Source organism: Trichechus manatus, unplaced genomic scaffold (genome assembly GCF_000243295.1).
Source record: "Trichechus manatus latirostris isolate Lorelei unplaced genomic scaffold, TriManLat1.0 scaffold00131, whole genome shotgun sequence".
Classification (NCBI taxonomy): domain Eukaryota; kingdom Metazoa; phylum Chordata; class Mammalia; order Sirenia; family Trichechidae; genus Trichechus; species Trichechus manatus.
The window spans coordinates 3,115,556-3,130,208 of NW_004444067.1; positions in this window are offsets into that span (position 1 = coordinate 3,115,556).

The following is a 14,653-nucleotide window of genomic DNA, read 5'->3' on the forward strand; positions in this document are numbered from 1 at the left end:
TGCCCTGCCCAGGGCCACACCATCTCTAAACTCAGAGCTGAGTGCATGATGTGGTGGCTCTTGACAGCCCTTGACCTCTCTCTGTTTTGGTCTTTCCTTGCTCACGGCTTGGTTATGTGTACATGCGTAGGGGCATGGCTCGTGTGGGGCTGAGGGCTCAGGAGACTAAGGGCCCAGAACAGACAGAGTCCGGAGACATAAGAAAAATACAAGGCAGTTGATATTCAGCTTGGGTCTTGGAAGGCAGCTGTAGACCTTTCAGCTGAGAGGCTGGTGAGTGTATTATTTACCAGCGTCTTCACGGATGCTTGCTTGATTCTTCGTGAACTGCCGGCATCATCTTGGCGTTCTGGCAAATGCCATCCCTTGCTTTTAGGATGAAAAGAGATGTCTCTTTGACAGTAGCTTGACATGTACTAAATGCCAAGCCTAGTCTTTCTTCAAGTCCTACAGACATCCTTTAAGTAACCGGATTAAACAGAGAAATTGGCTTTGTGAAATTGAGGCTGCGAAGCAGCAGGCTTTCCTGCCTGTGAAACGTCGGCAGCAAGTGAGCGGAAATGCTCTCCCACGTGTACAAATCCATCAGCATTGTTTCTCAGCACTTTAGGTAATTGTTTCATCCTCTCCTTTTTCCCTTGGAATGTCAGAGGTCTGAGCCTCAGTTCTCCACAGATCTTAGTATGCGTGTATACAGTAAAGATTGGTTTGAAAAGGGGAAGCGAGAAAATTTGAGATGAGATTTGCAAAAGAATGAACCCTTTGTATTTAGTTTTTGTTGTGTGTGTGCAAACAAACACTGCATTTCAAAACTTTTTGGCGTTGAAATTCTTAGTGCCTATTAGTTTCTTTGTGGTTTTATACATTAAATAGGTTATGGTGGATTTTGTTGTTAATTTTTAGAAATTTAAAAAAATACACAAAAGTTTAGAAAACTTTCTGACTTGCACTTCAGTGTTTATAGACTATTCTGTGACTGTGGACACAGTCACTTTCCAGATGGGAAATTATAATTCAAGGGCCTTGAAGTCCATTAGGGAAATTGTCCTCCTGGCCCAAGGAAGCATTAATGTTATCAGTTGACCAAATTGGACAATCCTCACGCTCTGTGAGATGCTTTCAGAATTGTCTTTGGCTTTCACCGTTGCTCTGGGTCTGTTGTTCAGATGAAACATTGTTATTATGTTTTAAGGTTTGCTGTCTCGTTAGATGCTGCAGAAGCTGAGAGGATGGATGACCTTCTCATGCATTCACACTGCCCACTGGAATAAAGCACTTTACAGAGAGACGGATGGGTGTTGCCTTGGAGTTCAGGGTCCCTGTGATGCTGCATTTTCTACTGATTCAAATCACTTTTGCCCTGACACCTCTCTTCTTTTGACTAAAGAGCATGTGCAACTTTCTATCTCCCATTATAAGGCTGGAGCCGAAATAATCTGTTACTTTATTATTAGTTCCTTTGTAATTCAGTCTGACTCACTGAATGTGATAACACAAAATGCCAGCAGAGACATTGCCCAGAAGGGGTCCTAGTGGCCCACTGGTTAAGCGCTCGGCTGCTAACCAAAAGGTTGGTAGTTGAAACCCACTAGCTTCTCTACTGGAGAAAGATGTGGCAGTCTGCTTCTGTAAACATTTACGGCCTAGGAAACCCTATCGGGCAGTTCTACTCTGTCCTATAGGGCAGCTATGAGTTGGAATCTACTCAACGACAATGGATTACACATTGCCCATACGATGTGGTTACTTAGTGTATGTTTTCTCTCCCCATCGTAATAATTGTAGGTTCTGTGTTTTATCCATGCATATTCCCACACAGTGCAAGCATTTCCCATTCCTGTAAATGCTGTAGACTGACAAAGGGGAAGCACACATCAGACCTGGGTAAGCACACCCTCCAGGTACTCAGCACTTCGGTTTCTCCATTCTTAACGATGCCAGTCTCCACTTGGCACATCTGGAATTTTGCATCAGACCTACTACCACTGCAGTTGCAGCGGTCCGGTGGGTTGTTCCACAGCAGCCAATTCACATGCCGAAAGATGCCAGCACTGGCAGATGGCGGGGCCAGAGTGTGTCCTCTTAGCACAGACCACCGAGTGCCTCCCTTTCTGTAGGTGTCCTCCACTGGGAGCTTTAACTTGGACTTCTAGCAAGGATACCAACTTATAATTCAATGTGGATTCCAAGAACAAATTCATTGCCCAACACCCATTGCAGGTGGTGTTCTAAGCATGCCCCACAAATCAGTGTGGGTTGCAGAAAACTCCATAACTATGAAAGAAGGCAGGAGTTGAGGGTGGAAATTAAGTACTAAATAAATGATCAGACCCAAGCGGAAAGAAGTGGCTATAAGGCACGTGGAGGATACTCACTTGCACATACTGAGTATTGTCCAGCAGGTCTGTGGTCTTGGAGGCAGGTCATTGTCTCCTCAATAGCAAAGGATTTTTACAATGTTGCTCATCTACAGTGTGTGTCTAAAGAGCATGCTGTTTTCCCACAGTTTAAATTTGTATCCCAGCCATCAGCCCCTGGCCCCAGACCCTTCTCAGACAGGTGAATCAGGTCATGGCTGCAGAACATATCACCATGTTCAGCCAAGACCACACAGCCCACCCGCTCGGCATTCTTTGGTGGTTTCACGGCAACAAACATGGTGGGAACAAATTTTGTCTGGCATTTGGTAAAAAAGTGTGGTCCCCTACCTTCCATTTTTCTGAATTGAATTCTTGTTTCCTGGTAAATACCAGATATTATAAGCAGAGCATGTTGATGTAACATTGTGCTTCTATATACTTTTTTGGTTGTATGATGTATCTATCTCATTATATTACCCATGGTTTTCAGTATGATCTGTTGTATATGTTCCACAGTACACCGAACATATCTGTAAAGGCACTTCCAAAAATTTTGAAAATGAAGAAATAAAACATGTTGGATGATTCCTTGTTATAGTAAAACAGTTAATTGGTAGGGTCCAGGAAATTATCTCTTCTTAAAATAGGTGTTCAAGGGAGGAGATTAGGAAATCCTTAGGTCCAGGGTACAGGCAAGCTATGACTTTAGGTCTTGATGTTGGTTCTTAGCTGATACCTTGAGAATAAGAGAAAGGAATGGCTTATTTAAGTATAAGGGCAAGATTCCAAAGCAAAGTGGCTTGCTAATGTGCCCTGGTGGAAGTATTCTGGCAAAACAGGATGCTGTGCCTCAGCCTGCCTTATCACTAATCCTGCCTACAATTTTCAGAAAGAAGACAGTGGTGGTCCATGAGTTACTATAGTTAAGGCATGCAAGCTCAAATTTTGGAGAAAACCTGGAGTCCATTTTTCCTTAAAACTTACAAAGTTGCATTTTAATGAGACAATAAGCTTTACTCATAGACTTTTCCTTGCCAGCCAGGGGGAAGTCAATTCATGTTATAAAATTTGAGTCGCAGGAATGCTAACTTAAGCACCAACAATCCCAGTTTATATCCGCAGTCTTGGGAGGTGTTACATTTAACTCTAGAACAACTGAAAGATTTAAATATGTTGAGTCTCCACCGCTCTGCAACGTTTAATGAGGAGAAGGACTCCCACCACACTTTTACTCTTTTTAGACAATTGTTCCAACGGCCATATTGCCTGAACTAGAGTATTGACTGACTAACCCTGTGTCAAAATTCAGCTTTAGAAAAGCACACGCTCTCCCCAGACAGTGTCAGGTTGGCTGTCTCAGGCAATCATGGCAACCTTGAGCCAATGACCATGCTCCCTAGTTCACTGTGATAGTTACAGAGCGCTGTGTCAGCTTCTCAGCCGGCGCTGTGATCAGCACTACTCTAGACATAAAAAGGTGTTTACGAAACTCCCTCCCCTTCATGCAAAGGATGGTAACTGCAGTGACTGAGGACAGCTGGACTGTCAACATATGCTCTGTGCCTGAGTCTCCTTTAAACAATGAGGTGAAATAGAACTCAAGAGGGTGGCCATCTCCAAGACATTTGAAGCCACTTGAAGCAAGATTAATCTACATGAGGAAGCACCAGGTGAGTGTCCACAGTGGACTGGACTCAAACATGGCCTGAGAGGAACTGGAAGGAGAAACTTGCTTGGTTCCGCAGTCCAACATGGGTCAATACTATTGAAAACGGATGTTTTGGTCTTCTAAATTTTTTAATGACACTTGCCTTAAAAATATTTCAGATGAAATTGTGTATTGTGCCTACAGATATTCTTGTTTTAAACCTGCAAGATTAATTAATGGACATTTGTATTCCTAATTGTATTGGTTATTTTTCATAAAATGCGGGGTGGGGGGGACCTTGCATTTCCAAGTTTTATCATTTTATTTACCAAAATATCAAGACCATTTAAGACCTAGGAGCTTTCCAATGGCTCCTTCATCAGGAATCAGGATGTATATTTGGATTTTTACAGGTAATGGTGTCTGCTACCTGGGTGAGTAATGTCCCTTTCTGTGTGAATTGGGACAGTGATCAGAGATGTAGCGGCGAAGATGGAAAGAGATGAAAACTGAGAGTCAATGCAGGGAGCATATTTCTGCACATCATTGTCACACCACATGGGCCCTATCTCCCGTTGGGAGAGAGTCCTTCCTGCTTAGCAGGAAATGCTAACCCTTAAAGCTCCCTGAGGAACACACGTAAATAACTGCTCCAAGCCTCAAGATGCGACGCCTGGGAGGATCTTTAAAGCAAAGAGGTCTTTGGTTCTAATTTTTCACTTCTCTGAACTTTCTGCCTTTCCTTCATTGATCTGAAATGCAGGTCGGATTTGCAGAGACCTTCACCAGCCCTATGACAGGCTAATTAACCTCTGTCTTAGTCCTCTAGTGCTGCTATAACAGAAACACCACAAGTGGATGGCTTTAACAAAGGGAAATTTATTTCCTTACAGTAAAGTAGGCTAAAAGTCCAAATTCAGGGTGTCAGCTCCAGGGGAAGACTTTCTGTCTCTTGGCCTTCTCATCAGTGTTCCCCCGGACTAGGAGCTTCTCTACGCAGGGACCCCAGTCCAAAGGACGCTCTCTGCTCCTGGCACTGCTTTCTTGATGGTATGAGGTCCCCAACTCTCTGCTTGCTTCCCTTTTATCTCTTGAGAGATAAAAGGTGGTGCAGGCCACACCACAGGGAAACTCCCTTTACATTGGATGAGGGATGTGACCTGGGTAAAGGTGGTGTTACAATCCCACCCTAATCCCCTTTAACATAAAATTACAACCACAAAATGGAGACCAACCACACAGTTCTGGGGATAATGGCCCAGCCAAATTGATACACACATTTTATGGGAGACACAATTCAAACCATGGCAACCCCCTACCCAGGAAGGGCCATTCGATCTTTAGACTCCAGTACGAGAAGAGGAAACTACAAACCCCAACATGACTACAGATTATTTAAAACCTTGTAAGACTTAACAGCATGCCAGCATCATTCACTGTTAAACTTAGAACCCATAAAAATTTCATGACCTTTGAAAATAATTCATGGTGAAATTTTCTAACTTTGCAAGAATTTCTCAATGTGTTCAATGACCACCAAGAAATTGTAAGTACTTGTAAGTAATAATGAGTTACTTAAAGCCAGACAATTTCAGAAGCGAAATAATAACTTTACCCCAAAATTATATTCCATATTTACATATGGTTGTATTATAAATGTCTGATGTGCCTTGGAGTGGAACCTCCAAATGGAAGAGTGTTGGGGGTTTACAGAGGCCCTGAGACAGCCCTGTTTCCAGGGACCATCTGGAATTCCCAATTCAGTGCTTCCCAGAAAATGCATGAAAGGAGGCCTTGATAACAGTGTGAGCAAAGACATCCTGCAGTCGCCTGGCTGATGATAAAGTGTGTGTTCAGACAAGCCCCAAACAGAAAGACACCTATTAGTAAATTATAGAGCAGAAGATACTGTTCAATTCTGACTATTAAAATTACTGTGCTATTTGTAATAACGAGTGTGGTTGAAAGATTTATTAAACACTTTAAAATTTTCATGTTACCTTAGGCTACAATATTCCAGGTATTAAAACCACCAGTGTGATTTATTGAACATTAAGGTAAAAAAAAAAAAAAAAAAAAACAGAACAAAGAAGGAAAACTCCAGATTGTTTTTCATGTTGAGAAGAGTATTTCCATTTATATGAAATGCCAAATCATGAGCCAAAACATCCACAGCCTTGACTAATGGGACAGTAGAGGATCAATAATATTAACCTTGATACTGGGCTCACGGGTCTGGGAAAACTAAAGGTCTAGAAGGCAGTAAGACAACAGAAAGTAAAGCCGACTTAAGAGGATCCTCTGACCTGGCTGGTGGGACGGCTACAACGCTGGGTACTCTCCACTCACCCTCCCTCCAGCCTCTACTCAGCAGTGTGAGTTCAGTTGAAATGTACTGTCAAGAAATGGAGGAGACGTTGAGTTCACCAAGTATATGGACTAGGTTAAAGAGAGAAGGCTGGGTACTTTCAAATGTACTTAAAATTAACACCATCTTCTATGGCTGTATTTTTCCTCGGTGTGGAACAGGTGCTACTTGTTGGTGTCCAGAATGGCTTTAGTTGGTATGTGATGAAAATACACGTGCACAGTTTTAGTTGTTGTTGTGAGGGGCCGTCTAGTTGGTTCCGACTCATAGCGACCCCACATACAACAGAATGAAACACTGCCCCGTCCTGCGCCATCCTCATAATTGTTGTTATGCTTGAGCCCATTGTTGCAGCCACTGTGTCAATCGGTCTTGTTGAGGGTCTTTTTTTCGATGGCCCTCTGCTCTACCAAGCAGGATGTCTTTCTGCAGGGACTGATCAATTTTAGTAGGTATGTATTTATTTTAGTATGTATTAGAATACACTCAGTTCTGCTATAACATAACGTATGCATCCCTAAAAATCACTGTTATGCAAAATCCCGCAATCAAAACCACAAGGATTATAGAAAAAATAAAGTTGGGTCACAACACCCAAAAAAACAGGAGGGGTACAGAGAGTGCCTGGTGGTGCTGATGCAAGTTGAAAAGGGAGTGATTAGCAAAGGAGCACTGATGAGCTGCCTGGTGAGCATGGACCTGAACAAAGTGAGTTAGTAAGCCACGGGCATTCCCTCTCTCTGGGGATAAGCCAAGGGAGAGAGTAGTAGGTGATGAGGACAAGTGTTATGGATTGAATCATGTCCCCCAAAAGATATGCTGAAGTTCTAACCCTTGGCACCAGTGAGTGTGACCTTGCTTGGAAGTACGATCTCTGTAATCAGTCAGCATGGGGTCATACCGGAGCAGTGTGGGTTCTAATCCAATGACTGGTGTCCTTATAAGAAGAGGAACAGAGGCACAGGGGAGAATGTCACGTGATGATGGAGGCCGAGATTGGAGTGTTGTAGCCGCACGCCAAGGGACACCAAGGATTGCTGGGAGACACCAGAAACTAGAAAGAGACAAGGAAGGATTCTTTCCCTCAGCCTGCAGAGAGAGCATGGATTTGGATCTCCAGCCTCCAGAACTGTGAGAGAATGTATTTCTGTTCTTATAAGCCACCTGGTTTGTGGGACTTTGTTTTGGCAGCTGCAGGATCATGCAAAGTTTGGAAGCTATGGTGGCTTAGACCATGCTGGAAGGGGTGGGATGACATGCCTGGCTGTGATATATGCTGCCCACCACGGATTTCCCTTCCTTACAGCGCATGTCACTTCCTCTCACAACTCAGTAAAACCAACCAAACCCATTCCCATTGAGTTGATTCCAACTCATAGCGACCCTATAGGACAGAGTAGAACTGCCCCATAGGGTTTCCAAGGAGCAGTTGGTGGATTCGAACTGCAGACCCTTTGGTTGACAGGTGAGCTCTTAACCACTAAGCCACCAGCGCTTCATCGCAACTCAATGGCTGAAACTAATCACATGACCCCACCACACTGACCAGGCGGAGAGCTATAAGCCCATCACGTTTCTGGTCAATGAGTAACCTGGAAAAATTGGGTGAGCAGGACTACTGGCTACCCTAATCATTACTACTTTATGGATGATACACAAACACTTTTACTGACAAAAGTACACAATCGAAAACATTTGGAGAATGCTACCCTGGAGAAATACTATAGCAATTCCAGCTAGAGAGTTATGCAGTCAGGTAATAATCTCCATTGTTCCTGCTGTGATTGGTGTTGAACTTTGGGGAATTCTGAAGCGACTTCTCATCTATTGACTAACTTGGCAGCAGAAAGGGTGAATGTCTTCAAACCCACCCCAAGATTAAAAATGTATCACAAGTGACGGCTGTGACCTTCCCACCCTCCCCGGCTGCCCTTTCGTTCTCTGTGCTGTGTATTTCTCAAATGCTGAGCAGGTTTTGAAGCAGAAACACATTATTTCATCCCCTGTCCTGCCCAGTATCTTGATGCTCAGGTTCAGAAGTCAAATCAACAGCCATTTTGCCACACAGGAACAATAAAGATTAACTCTTTACCTATGCAAATATATTCTGAGCAATACTTTAGACTTATAATTATGAGATGCTAGAGATAATGAGCTTAATATTTAACAAGTATCATGCCCTGTTTAAATGACAATTAAGCTTTCGGCTGGGTCAGAAATCAGCACATTGTTTCACTCTGTTGGGCAAATACTCCTCAGGCTGTGCTGACGTACTGTAATTATTTAGGGCTTGGGGAAAATGAGATTCCTTTGCTACCTGTAGCTTCAGCCTGTGTCATCCTGGAGGCCAATTCGGAGAAATCCTCAGCTGCAGCAGGTGGCCCTTTACCGCCAGGTGGGTTGTTGCAGCAGCTGAAAACAGTTCTCCTTAGCTCGGGGTTAGAGTCTAATTCTAGACCTGGGTAATTGGATTAACAGCCAGATCTAATTATGAACAAATAATGGAATAAGGTTCAGGCTGATTAGCTATGCAAAGCCACTATCTGGTTTAATGGAAAGGGTACGTTTCTCTTTGTGATCAGAATGTGCTCACAGACCTGTGTGTGGGCACTCTGTGTGTGTATAGGTGTGGGTGCTGTGTGTGTGTGTGCTCTGTGTGTGTGCTCTGTGTGTGGGTGGGTGCTCTGTGTGTGTGTGTGTGTGTGTGTGCATGCACTGTGTTGTGTGTGAATGAGTGCTTTGTATGTGTGGGTGATCTGTGTGTGTGTACGTGTAGGCATTCTGTGTGTGTGCGCTCTGTGTGTGTGTGGGTGCTCTGTGTGTGTGTGTGTAGGTGTGGGTGCTCTGTGTGTGTGTGTGTAGGTGCTCTGTGTGTGTGTAGGTGCTCTGTGTGTGTGTAGGTGTGGGTGCTCTGTGTGTGTGTGTAGGTGCTCTGTGTGTGTGTAGGTGTGGGTGCTGTGTGTGTGGGGGTGCTGTGTGTGGGGGTGCTCTGTGTGTGTTGGTGGGTGCTCTGGGTGTGTAGGTGTGGGTGCTGTGTGTGTGTGCTCTGTGTGTGTGTAGGTGTGAGCGCTCTGTGTGTGTGTGTGTAGGTGTGGGTGCTCTGTGTGTGTGTGTGTGTGTGTAGGTGCTCTGTGTATGTGTAGGTGTGGGTGCTGTGTGTGTGTGGGTGCTGTGTGTGGGGGTGCTCTGTGTGTTGGTGGGTGCTCTGGGTGTGTAGGTGTGGGCGCTGTGTGTGTGTGCTCTGTGTGTATGTAGGTGTGAGCGCTCTGTGTGTGTGGGCGCTGTGTGGGTGTGTGCTCTGTGTGTATGTAGGTGTGAGCGCTCTGTGTGTGTGGGTGCTGTGTGGGTGTGTGCTCTGTGTGTGTGTAGGTGTGGGTGCTCTGTGTGTGTGGCGGTGCTCTGTGTATGGGTGGGCATTTTGTGCGTGTGTAGGTATGGGCACTCTGTGTGTGTAGGTATGGGTACTCTGTGTGTGTCTTTGTTGGTGCTGTGTGTGTGTAGCTGTGGGCACTGTGTGCTACCTGCAGGTGCAGGATCTTATTGAATCTTCACCCCTACCCTATGACTCAGGTCCGCTCGTTAGCCCCTTTCTAGGGGTGAAGGGAACTGAGATTCAGAGAGGGGCCTTTCCTTGTCCGAGGTGGCACAGTGAAGAGAAGCTCAGATTCAAATTTAGGGATTCCTGCCTCCAAGACATCCTGAGACGTTTTTGCAAAAATCACTGGACTGTTTGCAACCTTCCCTCCTCACAAAGGAGAAGGTGCCCTCAGGATTTGTGAGACATGGGACCTTTTCCACTGTTGCACAGAGAAAACCCCCTCTAGTCCCTGCCCACCAGCTCCAGGGCCCCAGAAGTCCCGCTCCTCCTGACAGGCCACTGGGTTCTGTCTCCCACGGGTTCTGCTCTCTCCCTTCCCTATTGAGTGCGCCTCCCCTGTGTGTGCTGGGGGTGGGGAGCAGTGAGTGGTTCTGTGCCCCCAGCACTGGCAGCTTCATGACATACTAACAGCGACAGCTGCCTTCGGGAGACCCGTGTGCACTGGACGGGCTCTCCCGGCAGCCCTCTGAAGGGGGCGCTGTGCTTGACTCCCTTTCTTGGAGGAGGGGAGTGAGGCACACACAGCTGCGGCAGAAGGCACTGAGGGAGTGTTTGGGTTGAATTATTTCCCCCCAAAATTTGTGTTGAAATCCTAACCCCTGTACCTGTAAATATGACCTGTTTGGAAGTAGGGGTTTCCTTTTGTTCTGTTAATGAGGCCATACCAGTGTAAGGTGGGTCCTAAACCTAATCCCTTCTGAGTTATAAAAAGAGCAGAATGGACACAGAGACACACAGGGGCAGGACAGACACAAAGGAATGTCCAGGAGCATCAGAGGACTCCAAGCAACTTCCGAGGCTACTGACAAGGAAGGACCTCCCCCTGAAGCCCTGGCCTGAACTGTGAGAAAACAAATTTCTGTTCTTTAAAGCCCCCCACTTGTGGTATTTGCATTACAGCAGCACTAGCAAACCAAGGCAGGGAGTGAGGACTTGAACCCAGAGACGTCTGAGTCAGGAGTAGCCACCGGGCTATATTGATTCTGCATGAGGCGTACAGAGGAACATAAAGAATTGGAGTGTCGAATTGACTGGCTAAACACTGGGGACAACAAGAGGCCAGTCAAGGCACAGATTCCCCAGTCTAGAGCCCAAATGTTGGCAGTCCCTACAAGAGGGCCGCTGTCCAAGAAACGCCTCCTCCCCGTCCCAGACCAATTTCCCAGGATGTCCGTGTCCTGTAGGACCAACTGAAACCCTGAACTAGATTATTCTATTTTCCAGTGAGAGGAAACAGAGACACAGGAGGTTGGAATGACTGACTGAAAGATGTGCAGACAAGTGGGGCCAGCCCTAGAGGCAAGCGTCCTTTCTCCCAGCTTCCTTTACTGGCAGTTTCACTAGTGAAATCATCCGTCTTGTTAGCACTCACTACCCAGTACTGGTGACCGGGCATTTTCCTGCATTGTTGTTGTTATTCTAACATAATCACTATAGGAAACATCTGTTGTTGAACACGGCACTCTGGGCATAGCCATGTTTGATTGGTTTCTATGAATTCCATTCATAAATCATGGATTAAAGTAGATGCACAAGTAGAGAGGAATGTGGCAAGAACTGGGGAATAATGTATATTCCAAGTAATAATGACGGAGTAATTGCAATTTCCCTCGTAGGTTGTGGGAACTCTGTCCATCCCCCTGTTCCTTCCTCGCTCCCTTTATGTGTACTTTCCCCTTAGATCCTCAACTGTTAAAAGTCACAGAGAATGAATGTTCCACTGGGGGTTCAGGAAAGTTCCTGGAGGACATTTCTCCAACTATCACTGCCCAGATCCATCCTCCCAGTGCTGTGTCCTGAGCTCCAGGGGAGAGACCCTCCTTGTACTGACCATCCTCTGTGCTGCGAGCGTCACATTCAGTATCTCAGTTCATCTTCATGACCCTGCTGACAGGGCAACAGTCAACCCCATAGAAAGGGCCTCAGACATTTCCATCTAGTGGTCAGAGTGGTAGACCAGGTCTCCGAATCCCTGGTCTGGGACAGTAACTACCTTCTGCCCTGTCCTGATGGAAGTCAGGAGGATATTGATTTGAAGTGAGAGGTGTTTATCAGTGTTTCACCCACATCTTTTCATTTGCTATCTTCAAGACCCTCGGGGGCAGGTGTCATCACCTTTACCTTACAGGTGGGGACTTCAAACAGGTAGAACTGGCCCAACAGCACTGTGAGCTGGTGGAAGGTTTGGGGTCAGGACTCATTCTTCTGACTCCAAAGTCACTGTTCTCCACTAACCCCAAGGTGATGACCATTCACTGCCCTTGGTGCAGGAGAACTAGGCTGCCACACGGAAATTAAGGGCAGCAGATAATTCAGCAGCACTGGCTGTGCATTCATGAAATTGATTGGCTAGAGTAGGGGCTGGGGTTGTTTTCAAGTATGCAAATTAAAGAAGATCCCAAAGCCAGTCCCTAGAGTTGAGACTCTTCTGTGCAGTTCCAAAGGCTGATGCAAACACCATCAACCTCACCCCAACAAGGAGGGGGGAAGAAGGGGCCCTGGGGTGGGGATGGGGCCTGAGATATTTCAGCATGCAGGATTCAAAACCAAAGAATCAGACCACAGCCCGGCACTGAAGCATCTGCATCCCGTCAACATTCTGGATGCGGTTCCTTTGACGTGACATCACAGGCTGGAGGGAGAAGAGCCCGGGGTTCATTATCGGGAGCTGCCTTGGAAAGTCTGGGAACAAGTTCTGAATTAATTAAAATGTCATTTGACTAATGTGCACATGCTATTTATTTTATTGTGGAGCTCCTCCAAGATAAGCAACGAGGCTCCCTCCCGTGGAATGCCCTGTGGCAGCGGGCCTGCCCATCACCATTTGGAGAAGGGGTGAGTGTTATTTTTAACTCCTCATTATTGGAGGAAACACGCACGTCTGGAACATTGTGGGGTGACCGTCAGCTGCTCAGATGAGAAACGGCCTGTGGTCACCATGTATCATTTTCCACTGGTTTTGACACTGCTCATTGCTATAAACACTGTGGGCATCTAAAATCCAGCCCATTTAATCTCCCTAAATGATACCCTCTCGGGATGTAAATGGAGCCATTGTCTAATGAGATCTCTACTTTTATCAGACAGTGAAACCCAGATGGGGGCATTCAGATGAGGGCATCAGCCACGGTGGGTGCAGCAGGGGACTCAGCTGGGGGTGGGGGTTCTGACTTAGAAAATGTCTGGGGACCTTGATGTTGGCCTGGGTTTGAGAAAGGATGGATATTTCTGAACTGGAAAGCAATGATTTGTCTTGACATTTGGCTAAGGGAACTTAGAGCTTTTTCCGAGTCATTTACCAGGCTGACAAAAGGAAGTTTCACATGTATATTTGACATATGAGCTTCCCACAGATGGTGGTGTAGGGCGATTGACCCTCTCATATAAGATAGAAATCAGCCAGACTTCTGAACACATGAGGACCATGCATTCTGTTCATAATACAATTAACTCAGAAATCAATCACTAGAAGATGTTTAGGGTCCACAAGTTAAAACATTTCTAAATAACCCATGAGTCCAATTATAAATCACGACAAGAAGCAGACACTGCAATGAAAATACTGCATATCTAAAGTTTTGTGATGTAACTCAAGGGGTTCTTAGAGTGATATATAAACTTTAATCATTACATGTCAATTTGGTGCTGTACTTTTAGTATTAAACACTCCTGATAAAGGCAACTGCAGTATTACAGGCTTCATAAGGTTTCTCCCAGTATGACATAGAGATGAACTGTTTCTGAAGTCTCCCCCACATTGGTTCAAGTAGGGTTTCTCTCCAGTGTGAGTTCTAAGGTGAGGAATGTGTTAAGGCTTTCCTATGCTATTTCATTCATAGAGTTTCTTCCCAGTATGTTTTTGCTAGGGAGCCCTGGTGGTGCAGTGGTTGAAGAGCTTGGCTTTTAACTAAAAGGTTGGCAGTTCAAACCTACCAGCTGCTCCACAGGAGAAAGATGTGGCTGGCTGCTTCGCTAAAGATTTACAGTATTGGAAACCCTACGGGGCAGTTCTATCCTGTCCTATAAGGTCGCTATGAGTCAGAATGGACTGGAAGGCATCGGGTTTGGTTTTCGGGTTCATGTCTCCACTTGGGTACTGTAAGGTCAGTGCTGGTGCTGATGGCTTTCCATGCAGAATGCCTTCACAGAGCTTCTCTCAGGGTGGGTTCTCACATGCCCCCTCAGACAAGAGGAATCCCTAAAAGCTTTTTCCACAGTCCCTGCATTCATGGGGTTTCTGTCCAGTGCGTTCATTATATATTTCTGAGTGGGTGAACGCTTTCCCACATTTCTGGGCATAGGGTTTCTCTCCAGTGTAAGATCTCATGTATTTCTTAAGGGAAGACTGAAAAATGAAGGCTTCCCACAGTCAATATTTTCACTGGGCTTGTATTCTGTGAGGAGCCCTGATGTACAACTGTTAAGCACTTGGCTGCTAACCTAAAGGCTGGCGGCTTAAACCCACCAGCAGCTCGGCAGGAGAAAGACCTGACAATCTGCTCCCTAAAGATTACAGCCTAGGAAACCCTATGGGCAGTTCTACCCTGTGACATGGGAGTCACCATGAGTTCTACTCTGTCACGTGGGTCTCTGTGAGTTCTACTCTGTCACATGGGGTCACCATGAGCTTTACTCTGGCACATAGGATTGCTGTGAGTTCTGCTCCCATGGGGTCTCTG